Raw genomic sequence first — 14,419 nt, forward strand, 5'->3', positions numbered from 1 at the left:
GTGTGTTGGAGCCAAGATGGCCCTTTTGCTAAGGCTGCTGTCAGACATTTCCATCATTCAATACATATTTTTGGAGTAACTACTATTTGTAAAGTACTGATATAGGCACCATGGAAGAGACTTTTTTGTATTAAAAATGTATTAGGGAACATCTCAAACATATACAAAAGTAGAGAAAATATATAATGAAGTTTGATGGACTCATGACCCAAGTACAATTATCAACTCAGTTCCATTTTTTTTCATCTATATACCATATGCCTCCCTCCCCATGGCTTTAAATCATCTCACCTGTAAATATGTTACCCTGATTCTCCAAAAGATAAGAACTCACAACTATAAGAACATAATCATAACATCATCACACCTTAAACATTAACCATCGGCCGGGTGTGGTGGCTCAGCCTGTAAACCCAGCACTTTGGGAGGCCTAGGCAGGTGGATCCCCTGAGGTTGGGAGTTCGAGACCAGCCTGACCAACATGGAGAAACCCTGTCTTTGCTAAAAATACAAAATTAGCCAGGCATGGTGGCGCATGCCTATAATCTCAGCTACTCGGGAGGCTGAGGCAGGAGAATCGCTTGAACCTGGGAGATGGAGGTTGCGGTGAGCTGAGATTGCACCATTGCACTCTAGCCTGGGCAACAAGAGTGAAACTCTGTCTTGAAAAAAAGAAAAAAAAATTAACAATAATCGCTTAATAGCAAGTATTCACTCAGATTAGGTTTGCACGTTTGTTTATTTTTAGTTTGTTTGAATCAACACCCAAATAAGGTAAATATATTGCAATTGATTTCTATATCCCTCAAATTTCTTTTAACTTGTAGCTTCTTGCCTTCCTTCCTCCCTCTCCTTTCCCTTGCAATGTGTATGTTGAGGAAACCATGTCATTTGTCCCATCAGGATCTTGCTGATGGCGTGCCCCTGTGTTGTTATTTAAAATAGTCCTCCATACCCTCTAATTCTTTTAAGTTCGTATTTGGTGGAGGAGGGCAGGACTTTTCAGACAGGCACAAAATATATGGTTGTTTCTCCTTTTGAGATGTCAGCCAGCATGTTCAATCTATTATTCATTCTTGAGGGCGGAGGTCCCAACCCCTGGGCCATGGACTGGTACCTGTCTGTGGCCTGCTAGGAACTGGACTGCACAGCAGGAGGTGAGCAGCTGGCGAGTGAGTGAAGCATGATCTGTATTTACAGCTGCTCCCCATTGTGCACATTACTGCCTGAACTCCGCCTGCTGTTAGATCAGCCGCAGCATTACATACATCCTCATAGAAGTGCAAACCCTATTGTGAACTCCGCATGTGAGAGATCTAGGTTGCACACTCCTTATGAGAATCTAATGCCTGATGATCTTTCACTGTCTTTCATCACCCGCAGATGGGACCATCTAGTTGCAGGGAAACCAGCTCATGGCTCCCACTAATTCTACATTACGGTGATTTGTATAATTATTTTGTTACATATTACAAAGTAATAACAGAAATAAAATGCACAATAAATGTAATGCACTTGGATCATTCTGGAACCATACCCTGCCCTGTCTGTGGCAAAATTGCCTTCCATGAAATCAGTCCCTGGTGCCAAAAAGGTAGGGGACTGTTGCTTAGGGTATATGAAGTGGTGATATTTTAATCCTATTATTCCTTTTTTATTTATTAGCTAAAATATTTCCACAAAGGGAAACTTCTCATTAGCTAATTGGTTATCCATATTTCTAGTTCCCACTGAAAAGCCTGGATAAATGCTTGAATCTTTCCCTGTTTTTACCAGTTTTCAACACAATAATTGGTTCCCTAGCATGGAAAATACAAATTGAATCCAAGATGAATCTTGCCCTCAAGGAGCTTCCCATCTAGTAGGGGGATAAGACATGTAGACAGAAGTGATGAGAGAAGCCAAGAGGGGCAGAGGACTATGGGCACATGCAGAGGATTCAAGATTGTTTATAGCACCACTATTCAAAATAGGCCTGAAGTGGAAACAACCCAAATACCTATCAACAGCAGAAGAGATAAAGGAATTGTGGTACATTCATGAAATAAAATAACACCCAGCAATGAAAACAGGTAAGCTAAAGCTACACACAATAACTTCAAAAAATTTCACAAACATATTATTGAGTGAAATAAGCCAAAGTAAAATAATATATACTATATGATTCTATTGACATATAAAGTTTTAAAATGGGCAAAACTAATCTATGGAATTGGAGTTCAGAAAAGAGATTATCTTTGAGGATCAGGGTGGAGTTGGTGGCTCTGAGGGACCCACGGAAGGTTTCTGAAATGCTGTTAATGTTCTACTTCATAACCTGGGTGCTGCTCACCTAGTGATAATTCATCGAACTGTATATTTATAGTGTTGGGATTTTTTGTATGTATACTTCACTCTAAAAGTTAATTTTAAAAGAGTTGCATCTTGGAGCAGTGGCTCATGCCTGTAATCCCAGCACTTTAGGAGGCCAAGGTGGGTGGTTCACCTGAGGTCAGGAGTTCAAGACCAGCTTGGGCAACATGGTGAAATCCTGTCTTTACTAAAAATACAAAAATCAGCCAGGCATGGTGGTGGACCTATGTAACCCCAGCTACTTGGGAGGCTGAGGCACGAGAATCGCTTGAACCTGGGAGGCAGAGGTTTCAGTGAGCTGAGATCGTGCCACTGCCGTCCAGCCTGGGTGACAGAGCAAGACTCCATCTCAAAAAAAAAAAAAAAGAGTTGGATCTTACATTCTTAGGGAAGTAAAACTGCAGACAGGTGTGATGGAATTAGGATAGATTATATATGGAGGGATTCTTTTAGTTTCAAAGTAGCTGTCGCATTTCTAGAGCAAAGCACTGCAACATACAAGATATTTTATATATCCTGCAATATATATACATATATACTGTGTGTATACATATGCATGGTATATAAAATGGTACCTAAAAGAGGAAAATAAAACTAGCTGTTAGATTTAAGCAAATCTTACATACCAGTTACCATTAAATACATCGTTATTCTATAAACCATTAAGAGGGGAAAAAATGCTGTCAATTAAGTATGAAGCGATGTCTTAATGATGGTCCTGGGCAATGCATGAATTGATTATATATCAGCTTCTTGCTGCCTTGAGATTTCTTTGATTTATTTCAAGGAATTTGGCAGATTTTCCTACCTTCCATTGCCTTGGCTTATCACAGACATTGCTTTTGCATGTATTTCAGTAGCAAATGGAACACAAGTTCATCTAAGTATGGGCCTCTTCCTTTCTTAGGTCCTATATAACTCTTTTTTGGTCTGTACAAAACAATTTGGAATTTTAGCCATTCCTCCAAAGTGAAATTTCCCCCTGCTGCTGCATTTCCCTGCCTTTCTGTGACTACAGTAACCTTTGGTTGCAATGAGCAATCATTTAAAAGACATTTTAAGCAGCAATCAAACTCATCGATGGTGATGCCATATAATAGCTACGGCCAAGTTCACACATGGGAAGGCAGTGACACAGCTGCTGCCTGGCCAACAGCGGCTGGAAGAGGCTTCTCGATTTCAGAGATGTTAAGATGTGAAAAAATATGCATCCTAGAATCGATGAATCAGTGTGTTGAAGGAAAAGGCAAAGTCAGAAAATTACTATTTACAGAGTTAGAGGAAGTCTTACATACTTGCATAATTTGGGCTGAAAATAAGCAGTGATGTATTTCAAGGACTTAGAAGAAAATCAGGGAATAGGCCAAATGAAAATAACATAGTTTGCCTAAAATAAATATACTATGCTTGATGGAGGTTGGTATTAATTAACTTGACAGAGAGAAGCATGACTGCTCTCCCTTTCTGCTGGGGAGGCAAGGTGGTATAACTTAGAGCAGTGGAATGCTGGTGAATATTAGCAAATGTACATGGAGATGTAGTTTTTCCAGAGAGCTAGTTTATTACGTTTATGAAAAATTTCTTCCTGACAACTGATTTAATAGATGTTAATTATAAATTTTACTGACATAAAAGATGTGCAGCACACAATTCACAAATAATGTTAAATACAGACATGCCTCAGAGATAGTTCAGGTTCAGCTCCAGACCCATGCAATAAAGTAAATGTTTCAACAAAGTGAGTCACATGAACTTTTTGGCTTCTCGGTGCATATAAAATTATGTTTACACTATATTATAGTCTGTTAAGTGTGCAGCATCATATGTCTAAAAAACAATGTACATACTTTAATTTAAAAATACTTTATTGCTAAAAATGTTACTGTCATCTGAGCCTTCAGTGAGTCATCATCTTTTTGGTGATGGAGGGACTCACCTTGTTGAGGGCTGCTGACTGATGAGGGTGATGGTTGCTGAAGGTGTGTGTGGCTGTGGCAATTTCTTAAAATATGACAACAATGAAGTTTGCCACATCAATTAACTCTTCCTTTCGTGAAAGATTTCCCTGTAACATGCAGTGCTGTTTGATAGCATTTTACCTGCAGTAAAACTTTTAAAATTGGAGTCAATCCTCTCAAACACTGCCACTGCTTTAACAACTTAAGTTTATGGGATATTCTAAACCCTTTATTGTCATTTCAACAATGTTCACAGTATCTTCACCAGGAGTAGATTCCATTTCAACAAACCACCTTCTTGGCTCATCCATCCTAAGTAGCAACTTTTCATTTGTTCAAGTTTTTTGCATGAAATTGCAGCAGTTCAGTCACATTTTCAGGCTCTACTTCTAATTCTAGTTTTCTTGTTATATTCACCACATCTGCAGTTTCTTCCTCCATTAACATCTTGAACCTCTGAAAGTCATCCATGAGGGTTAGAATTTACTTCTTCCAAACTCCTGTTGATGTTGGTATTTTGACTTTCTTCCACGGATCACAGAGGTTCTTAATGGCTTCTAGAATAGTGAATGCTTTCCAGAAGGTTTTCAATTTATGTTGCCTAAATCCATCAGAGGAATCAGTATCTATGGCAGCCATAGTCTTACAAAATGTATTTCCTAAATAATAAGACTTGAAGGTTGAAATTACTCCTTGATTCATGGGCTCCAGAATGGATGTTGTGTTAGCTGGCATGAAAACAAACATGAATCTCCTTGTACATCTCCATCAGAGCCCTTTGGTGACCATGTGTATTGTGGATAAGCAGTAATACATTGAAAATAATCTTTTTTTTTTTTTCTGAGCAGTAGGTCTCAACAGTGGGCTTAAAATATTTAGTAAACCATGCTGTCAACAGATGTGCTGTCATCTAGGCTTTGTTGTCCCATGTATAGAGCACAGCCAGAGTAGATTTAGCATCATTCTTAAGGAGCCTGGGATTTTCAGAATGGCCAATGAGCATTTGCTTAAACTTAGAGTCACCAGCTACATTAGCCCCTGGCAAGAGAGTCAGCCTGTCTTTTGAAGCTTTGAAGCCAGGTATTGGCTTCTCCTCTCTAGCTATGAAAATCCTAGTTGGCATCCTCTTCCAGTAGAAAGCTGGTCCTTTACAGTGAAGACCTGTTGTTTAGGGTGGTCACCTTCATCAATGATCTTGGCTAGATCTTCTGGATAACTTACTACAGCCTCTCTATCAGGACTTGCTGCTTCACCTTGTACTTCTATGTTCTGGAGATGGTTTGTTTCCTTAAACCTCATGAGTTTAAGGAAACTGTGCTAGCTTCCAACTTTTCTCCTGCAGCTTCCTCACCTCTTAGCTTTCATATAATTGAAGAGAGTTATTGCCTTGCTCTGGATTGGGCTTTGGCTTAAGGAAACGTTGTGGCTGGTTTGATCTTCTATCCAAACCACTGTTTCTCCGTATCAGCAATAAGACTGTTTTGCTTTCTTAACATTCATTTGTTCACTGGAGTAGCACGTTTAATTTCCTTCAGGAACTTTTTTGTTGCATTCACAACTTGACTAACTGGTGCAAGAGGCTTAACTTTCAGCCTGCCTCAGCTTTTGACATGCCTTCCTCACTTAGCTCAATCATCTCTAGCTTTTGATTTAAAGTGAGAGATGTTTAAGTGAAAGGAATGTTTTTTCTTTCACTTGAACACTTAAAGGACATTGAAGGACTATCAACTGGACTAATTTCAATATCATTGTGTCTCAGGAAATAGGGAGGCCTGAGGAAAGGGAGAGAGATGGGGGAACAGCCAGTCACTGGAGCAGCCAGGGCATACAATATTTATGGATTAAGTTCGCCATCTTATCTACGTGCGGGTCCTGGTGCCCAAAACAATGACAATAGTGACATCAAAGATCACTGATCATAGATCACCATCACAGATATAATAATAATGAAAAAGTATGAGCCTTGGGAGAATTACTAAAATGTGACACCAAGACACACGGTGAGCACATGCTATTGGGAAAATGGCACCAGTAGACTTGCTTGCTGCAAACCTTTGATTTGTGAAAAACACAATATTTGCAAAGCACAAGAATAGGAAGGATGTCTGTATGTAATGCTCTGTTGTAAATGACCATACAGCCATTTGATTCTCACAGAGTGTTTTTGTTGATATTTTTTCCTGAAATCTGTATCTGTAACTAACCTATAGTTGCAACTGAAAAATGAGTACAGTTCTAAAGTGAATGTTGTTTGATTTTTTTACATTAATAAATAAAATCAAAGTGGAAGAGCAAAGACATATTAGAACTTCACTCATTGTCAACATGAGTGACTGCTGAATTGATTAACAGTTTTCTGATTCTAGAAGACTATTTCCTCAGTGTTTTTGTGTTATGCAAAATGGAACAGCTATAGACATGACAGACTTTTAAGTTTAATCTATAGACATTACACACTTTTAAGTTTAATCTATAATGTTACTAATATAGATTATCTTTAAAAATCGTGCCATTGCGCTCCAGCCTGGGCAACAAGAGTGAAACACTGTCTCTGAAAAAGAAAATTACTTCTGTTTAATGTTAATATATTTTGCTTTAAAAATCTATATTATTAACATTTTCCCACCATCTTCTTAACTCTAGATAATCAACACTATGCCAAACCAAGCCATAATTTGTAACATGTGCCAATTGCTATCTTGTAAATACTCTGATCTTGGCCAATTTCCAGCTAAGATTGTGACCTTACTGGATGTGGAGTTGGGAAGAGACGTTCAGCAGCACGGTGATATATCATATTTCTACCGTGTAGATGGAAGAGATTAAGTCAATTTAGGAGCACAGACAATAGTCAAAGGTAGTAATAATAATTAAGAAATGATACACTTTGAGTATTTATTATCTTGTTTTAAATACAACTTACTTAATTGTAAGTTTACATCAATTAATTTTTAGTGGTGGCTATGTTTAACAAATGTTCACAGGCTGAGCGTGGTGGCTCACACCTGTAATCCCAGCACTTGGGAGGCTGAGACAGGAGAATCACTTGAACCTGCGAGGTGGAGGTTGCAGTGAGCTGAGATCATGCCATTGCACTCCAGCCTGAGCAATAGAGCAAGACTCTGTCTTGGGGAAAAAAAAAAATAAGCTCACAAAATTCCTAAAATTTTAACTATCAAGTCTTGCAAGCCTTCATAAGTCAGCTCCAGCATACCTCCGCTTTGGGGTCAGACAATTTTAGGTTTAAATTTAACTTTACCAGTTCCTTGCTCTCCAACCACGGACAATATAAGTAGCCTATTCAAGCTTCATTTTTTCTGCAATAAGGCTAATAACACCTATATCATAGCGTTGAGTGAAGATGAAACAAGATAAACTTGTAACATGCCAATATCAGTGCAAAGTAGGAACCCAATATTAAATTCCTTCCCCTCTGTCTGGTCCTTTCCTTGTCTGATCCATCCTGAATACTGCTTGTTAAACAGAGATATTGACATGTCATTCCTCTGACTTTCAGTGGTCTTAAGCACACACTGCAGTTTGCTATCGAAGTCCACATCTCACCAATCTCATTTTTTCATTTCTCCCCAGGAGGTTGTCTATGCCCCAACCACAGATCTGATGGCATCTCCCACACAGTCCCCATAGTCCCTGGGGATCCCATCTCTACACCTTTGCTCATGGTTTTCCTTCCCATTGACGTCTTTGTAACATCTGTGCCACTTTCTTCCTTCCTCATGCAAACATACCTCCGTGAGATTCCTCTTGTTAACCCCATCTCATAACAGTATCTGACCTGTACTGAGCGCTGGGGGTGTGCTAGGAGCTGTGCTAAGTGCTTTGTCTGCATTATCCCAGTTGGTTCTTCCCATTTGAAGGTGACACAGCGGCACGGTGAGAGTACACAACTTGCCCAAGGTCATACACCTAAGTGGACAGTACAACTGGCATTCCAACTCAGGTAAGTCTGACTCCAGAAGTTGGACTCTTAGACATCATATCCGACTTGTTGCCTGAATAACTACCTTTTAAATAAATTACCTCTGTTTGGGCCGGGTGCGGTGGCTCACACCTGTAATCCCAGGACTTTGGGAGGCCAAGGTGGGCAGATCACCTGAGGTCAGGAGTTTGAGACAAGCCTGGCCAACATGGTGAAACCCCGTCTCTACTAAAAAATACAAAATTGGCTGGGCGTGCTGGCACATGCCTGTAATCCCAGCTGCTTGGGGGGCTGACGCAGGAGAATCGCTCGAATCCAGGAGGCATAGGTTGCAGTGAGCCGAGATCGTGCCATTGCGCTCTAGCCTGGGCAACAAGATTGAAACACTGTCTCTGAAAAAAAAAAAAAAAAAATTACTTCTGTTTAATGTTAATATATTTTGCTCCTGGCTTTTTTTCATGTCTATGTTTATATGCTTTATCGCAAACCACCTTCTTGAGGGTGGAGGTTTGATTCATTTATCAAATATTTGTAAAATGCCTTCCCTATGTAACAGGTACTATACTAGGCATTAGGGACAGGGCCAGTCCTTGGTTAAATAAGTTACAAAATAACCTTAGAGTGGAATACTATGCAGCTATAACAAAGAATAAGGAGGCTGTTTATATATGAACATGGAAAGATTTCTAAGCTGTATTGTTAAATGAATATAAGTAAGGCACAGAAGACGTTGTATACTCTGCCACCTTTTGTATAAAATATGAGAGATGGTTGAGTTGTGTGTGTGTGGCCAGGCGCAGTGACTCACGCCTGTAATCCCAGCACTTTGGGAGGCTGAGGCAGACAGATCATGAGGTCAGGAGATGGAGACCATCCTGCCCAACATGGTGAAACTCCGTCTCTACTAAAAATACAAAAATTAGCCGGGCGTGGTGGCACATGCCTGTAATCCCAGCTACTTGGGAGGCTGAGGCAGGAGAATCACTTGAACCCGGAAGGTGGAGGTTGCCATGAGCCAAGATCATGCCACTGCATTCCAGCCTGTTGACAGAGCAAGACTCCATCTCAAAAAAAAAAAAAAAAAAAAGAATTTTGTGTGTGTGTGTACTTGTTTAAAACAAAAAGACCCAGTCCTTATTATTATGTCCACATCCACAATGTTAGTGAATCACCGTGTGGAGCAAAGCCACTTCACACCCCTTCCTCCTGCTGCCCTGTGTGTTTACATGGGAAATAAAATTCTATTATGCTTAGCTACTGAGATTACAGCGTTTACCTGGTATTGCAGTTTGTATTGTCCTCACTAATACCCTACTCCAGTATACAATTTTCATTTTTTCACAAACTAAAATTGTAAGTGACCCCTTCAGACACTTAATAATTTATCTCACCTGATAATCATATTTTTGTATACAGACTGGAACACTTGCTGAAACAGATTCACAAATTGCTTTTTCTTTTCTTTTCTTTTTTTTTGAGACAGAGTCTTGCTGTGTGGCCCAGGCTGGAGTGCAGTGGCATGAGATGTCATATGTGACATCTCACTCTCTAAGCGATCCATCTCACTCTCTAAGTTCCATTTTCTTACAAGAACTGCATTTTCTTAGACCTTTAATGTCTGTCTGTAGTGTTAACAGCTGCCAGCTTTCCTCTTACTTTTCTTCTTTTTAAAATTTCACTTTTTTATGAGAGGTATTATCATATACGCAGAAGAGTGCACAAAACAGAGAATACAGTTTTCAATAAAAAAGTGCAAAATGAAGATTTGATAACCACCATCCAAGTCAAGAAACTGCACATTTCCAGCCCCCAGGAAGCCCTCCCATCATCCCTTTCAAATTACCGCAGAGGTAGACACTATACCGACCTTGGGGAGAAGCATTTCCTTGCTTTTCTTTATAGCTTTACCACCTATATGTGATCCCTAAATTATCTAATGTATCTGCTTTGGAACTTTATATGAAGGGATATATTTTGTGCCTTATTTCTGTGTTCAACATTATGTTTGTGAGAGTCATCCATGATTCTTTGTGTAGATCTATTGATAGTTAATCCATTTTCATGGCTGTAGAGTAGTCCTTCTCTGACCATACTGAATTTCACTTAATTATTCTACTGTTGAAGTGTCTTTGACTATTGTAAACACTGCTTCAGTGATTCTTCTTTTGCATATATCCCAGTGCAGGTGAGCATGTGTTTCCTAGGGTATATGCCTAGGAGTGAACTTGTCAGCATATGGCCTATGCCTGTCTTCAGCTTTACTGGAGAATGCCATACTATTTTGCAAGTGGTTGTACCATTTAATGTGCCCACCAGTGGTATATGAAAGTTCTTGCTCTGCATCTATGCCAACACTGGTGCTTTCAGATTAAAAAAAATTTTCAGTCAATCTGACACGCATTTCATTTTGGTTTTAATTTGAATGTTTTTAAAGGTTTAAAAAGGTAAAAGCCTCTTTTTAGACTTATTGGCCATTTGGATTTTCTTTATTGTGAAGTACCTATTTAAGTCTTCTATTTCCTTCCTTCCCCCTTCCCTTCCCTTCCCTTCCCTTCCCTTCCCTTCCCTTCCCTTCCCTTCCCTTCCCTTCCCTTCCCTTCCCTCCCCTCCCCTCCCCTCCCCCTCCCCTCCCCTCCCCTCCCCTCCCCTCCCCTCCCCTCCCCTCCCCTCCCCTCCCCTCCCCCTCCCCCCCCCCTCCCCTCCCCTCCCCTCCCCTCCCCTCCCCTCCCCTCCCCTCCCTCCCTTCCTTCCTTCCTTCCTTCCTTCCTTCCTTCCTTCCTTCTCTCTCTCTCTCTCTCTTTCTTTCATTCAACAGAGTTTTACTCTTATTGCCCAGGCTAGAGTACAGTAGCAGGATCTTGGCCCACTGCAACCTCTGCCTCCTGGGTTCAAGCAATTCTCCTGCCTCAGACTCCCAAGTAACAGATTACAGGCGCCTGCCATCATGCCCAGCTAATTTCTGTATTTTTAGTAGAGACAGTGTTTCACCATGTTGACTAGGCTGGTCTCAAACTCCTGACCTCAGGTGATCCACCCACCTTGGCCTCCCAAAGTGCTGGGATTACAGGCATGAGCCACAGTGCCCAGCCTTTCTGCCCATTTTCTAATGGTTGTTTTACTGTTGATTGTAGGAGTTCTTAATCTTAGACCCATGCCAGTTACATGTTTCAAATATTTTTCCCACCCTGTAACTTGTCTTTTCGCTTTCTTTATTGTATCTTTTGAAAAATAGACACTCTTATTTCAGCAGGTCTGAATTTGTCTTTTCCTTTCTAGTGCTTTTCGTATCTTGTTTAAGAAATCCTTTTCCCTGAGGTCATGAAGTTATTTTCCAGTATTATATTCAAAGGCTTTATAGTTCTGGCTTTCACATTTAGATCTTTATTTCACCTGGAACTAGGGGTCTAATTTCATTATTTTCCAAGTAATTACCCAATCATTCTAGCACCATTTATTGAAAAGTCTGTTATTTCCCAGTTGATCTGCAATGCCCCGTGTGGTCATACATCAAGAGTTCAAATATTGGGGGTCTATTTCTGGGCTTTCTATTCTGCTCCATGGATTTATTTGTTTAACCCTGTGCCAAAACCAAACATTTTTTCCCCATTTCAGTTTTTGTCATTCATTCAACACATTTGGAATGCTTAATAGACAACATTCTAGGTAGTGAAGATAAAGCCCTGCCCTCCTAGAATTTATGGTCTAGTGGGAGAGTCACACAATAAACATGATAAATAAATAAAATACATGGTTTGTTAGATAACAATACATGCTGAGGAGAAAAATAAAGCAGGGAAGGGGATTAGGAAGAGTTGGGGATGGAGTTGGAATTTTGAATTTTGGTCAGGAGATAGTAATGTTAATATCTACGGGGAATAAGAGGGCCCCCCATGGCTGTCTGGAGGAAGAGAGCTCCAGGTAGAAGGACCCGCAGGTGCAAAGGCCTTGAGAAGGGACCATGCCTGGTGTGTCTAAGTAACAGGTTTGGCCAGTGAGCATGTGTGATGCCAGCAGATACAGGGAGATGAAGTCGGAGCGTTAACGGGGCCTATCACGGGAGCCCTGTCATTCACCGTACGGATTTTAGCTTTTACTGCCATTAGAGGGTTTTGAGTAGAGTAACTTGATCTGCTCTATATTTAAAAAGATCCCTCTTGATATTGAGTTGAGAAAAGACCAAAGAGGGACCAGGGTGGAAATAGGAAGACCAGCCAAGACTCTGTTGAAACAATTCAGGTGAAAGATAACGGTGACTTGGACCAGGGGCGTAGCCCTGGTGAAAGAGGTGAGATTCTGGATGTGCCGATGGATTCCACGTGAGGCTTGAGAGAAAGACAGCAGTCAAGGAGGACGCCAGGATTTCTTCTCAGGGACATTTTCCACAAAGGAACGAAGTCTTTATTATCTGATGAGCATTACTGCACACAGAATGCTGACAAGCAGGGAACAGGAGCTTCACTCTGAGGCAGGTGCTGGCCTGAACTGATCCACCGCTGCCTCCATCTGTGAAAGTCAAGGCAGACTTCCTAGAGGAGGCTGAATCCAATCTCATTTTTTTGAAGGACAAATGAGAGTTCGCCAGATGAACCCTGGGCATTTCAAGCATGGGAACAGCATGAGTAAAAGTCTGGGAGAGTGAAATAGTACAGAGCAGACATTTCCAAACCTTCTTAGTTTACTGAGCCCTTAGTGTCTTGGTGAATTTTTCATGGCATTTCTAGTCCAAAAATAATGCCTAACTGTTCCATGATTGACTGATTAGGTCCAAACAACTTAATAACTATTTATATCCTAATACCTAAGTAGCTGCTTAAAAAATCATACACATAAATTGAAAGAAAAGAATGTTTTAATTTTATTCTTAAATAACCACAATGACATACTAATAGAATGTGTGCACATGCTGGGTACTACTCAGTTTCCCAGATGCTGGGATCAGATTGGACACCACCACCATGCTTTCCTGTTTCACACTGATTTTTCACATGGTATGTGTGTTTTATTATAGCAACTCTTGAAAACCCAGTTTTGTGAAGAGATAATGTCACTGAAAGGAATGCGTGTATTTAATGTTGAAATTGTGAACTACTTAAGTTAAAGGTTATGCAGTATCTGACAGATGCTGAGAATTGGTATATTTCCCTCAAAAAGTTAAAATATTTTTCAAAGCCTCTGTGAATTAAGTGTCCTGGGGTGCCTTGGTGCACATTCTGGGAGCCACAGGCCTTGGGTATTTGGGGTAACTAAAAGCATTTTCTTTTTTTTTTTTTTTTTTGAGATGGAGCCTCGCTCTGCCACCCAGGCTGGAGTGCAGTGGTGCGATCTCGGCTCACTGCAACTTCCGCCTCCCAAGTTCAAGAGATTCTCACACCTCAGCCTCTCGAGTAGCTGGGGTTACAGGCACGCACCACCATGCCTGGCTAATCTTATGTATTTTTAGTAGAGACGGGATTTCACCATGCTGGCCAGGCTGGTCTCAAATGCCTGACCTCGTGATCCTTCCGCCTTGGCCTCCCAATGTGCTGGAATTACAGGCGTGAGCCACTGCACCCACCCAATTTTTTGTATTTTTTAGTAGAGACGGGGTTTCACTGTGTTGGCCAGGCTGGTCTTGAACTCCTGAGCTCAGGCAATCTGCCCACCTTGGCCTCCCAAAGTGCTAGGATTACAGGCATGAGCCACCATGCCCAGCCAAAGCATTTTCATGCTAGGAGAGAACATGTTTGTACAGGGGAGAGTGAGAGGAAATGAAGCTAAACTATCAGGCAGGGGCAACTTACGCAAGACATTGTCTGCCATGTTAAGCTTTATCCAGCCAATGGAACACCAGGAATGCATGGTCTTGGTCTCAGGAAATGTACGTTATAATTTGAAAGACAGATATGTGTACATATATACACACGTATACATATATACCTGCAATACATTGTGATTATTCCCCTGAGAAAAAATATGTACTAAATGCTTGATTTTTGACTCAGGAGGAGGTTAGAGAAAGCATTATAAAGTATAGAATATATAGGTTGGTCCCTGAAGAATGAAGAAAAATTTACCAGAAAAATAGAGTCAACTGCAAAAGCAAATCAACAGATGTGATAGCGCATGGCATGTTTGTGAACTGCACAGGACTGGTATGGCCAATGAATTAAAATGGTAGGAAGTGACAATG

Source organism: Chlorocebus sabaeus, chromosome 11, assembly GCF_047675955.1.
Source record: "Chlorocebus sabaeus isolate Y175 chromosome 11, mChlSab1.0.hap1, whole genome shotgun sequence".
Classification (NCBI taxonomy): domain Eukaryota; kingdom Metazoa; phylum Chordata; class Mammalia; order Primates; family Cercopithecidae; genus Chlorocebus; species Chlorocebus sabaeus.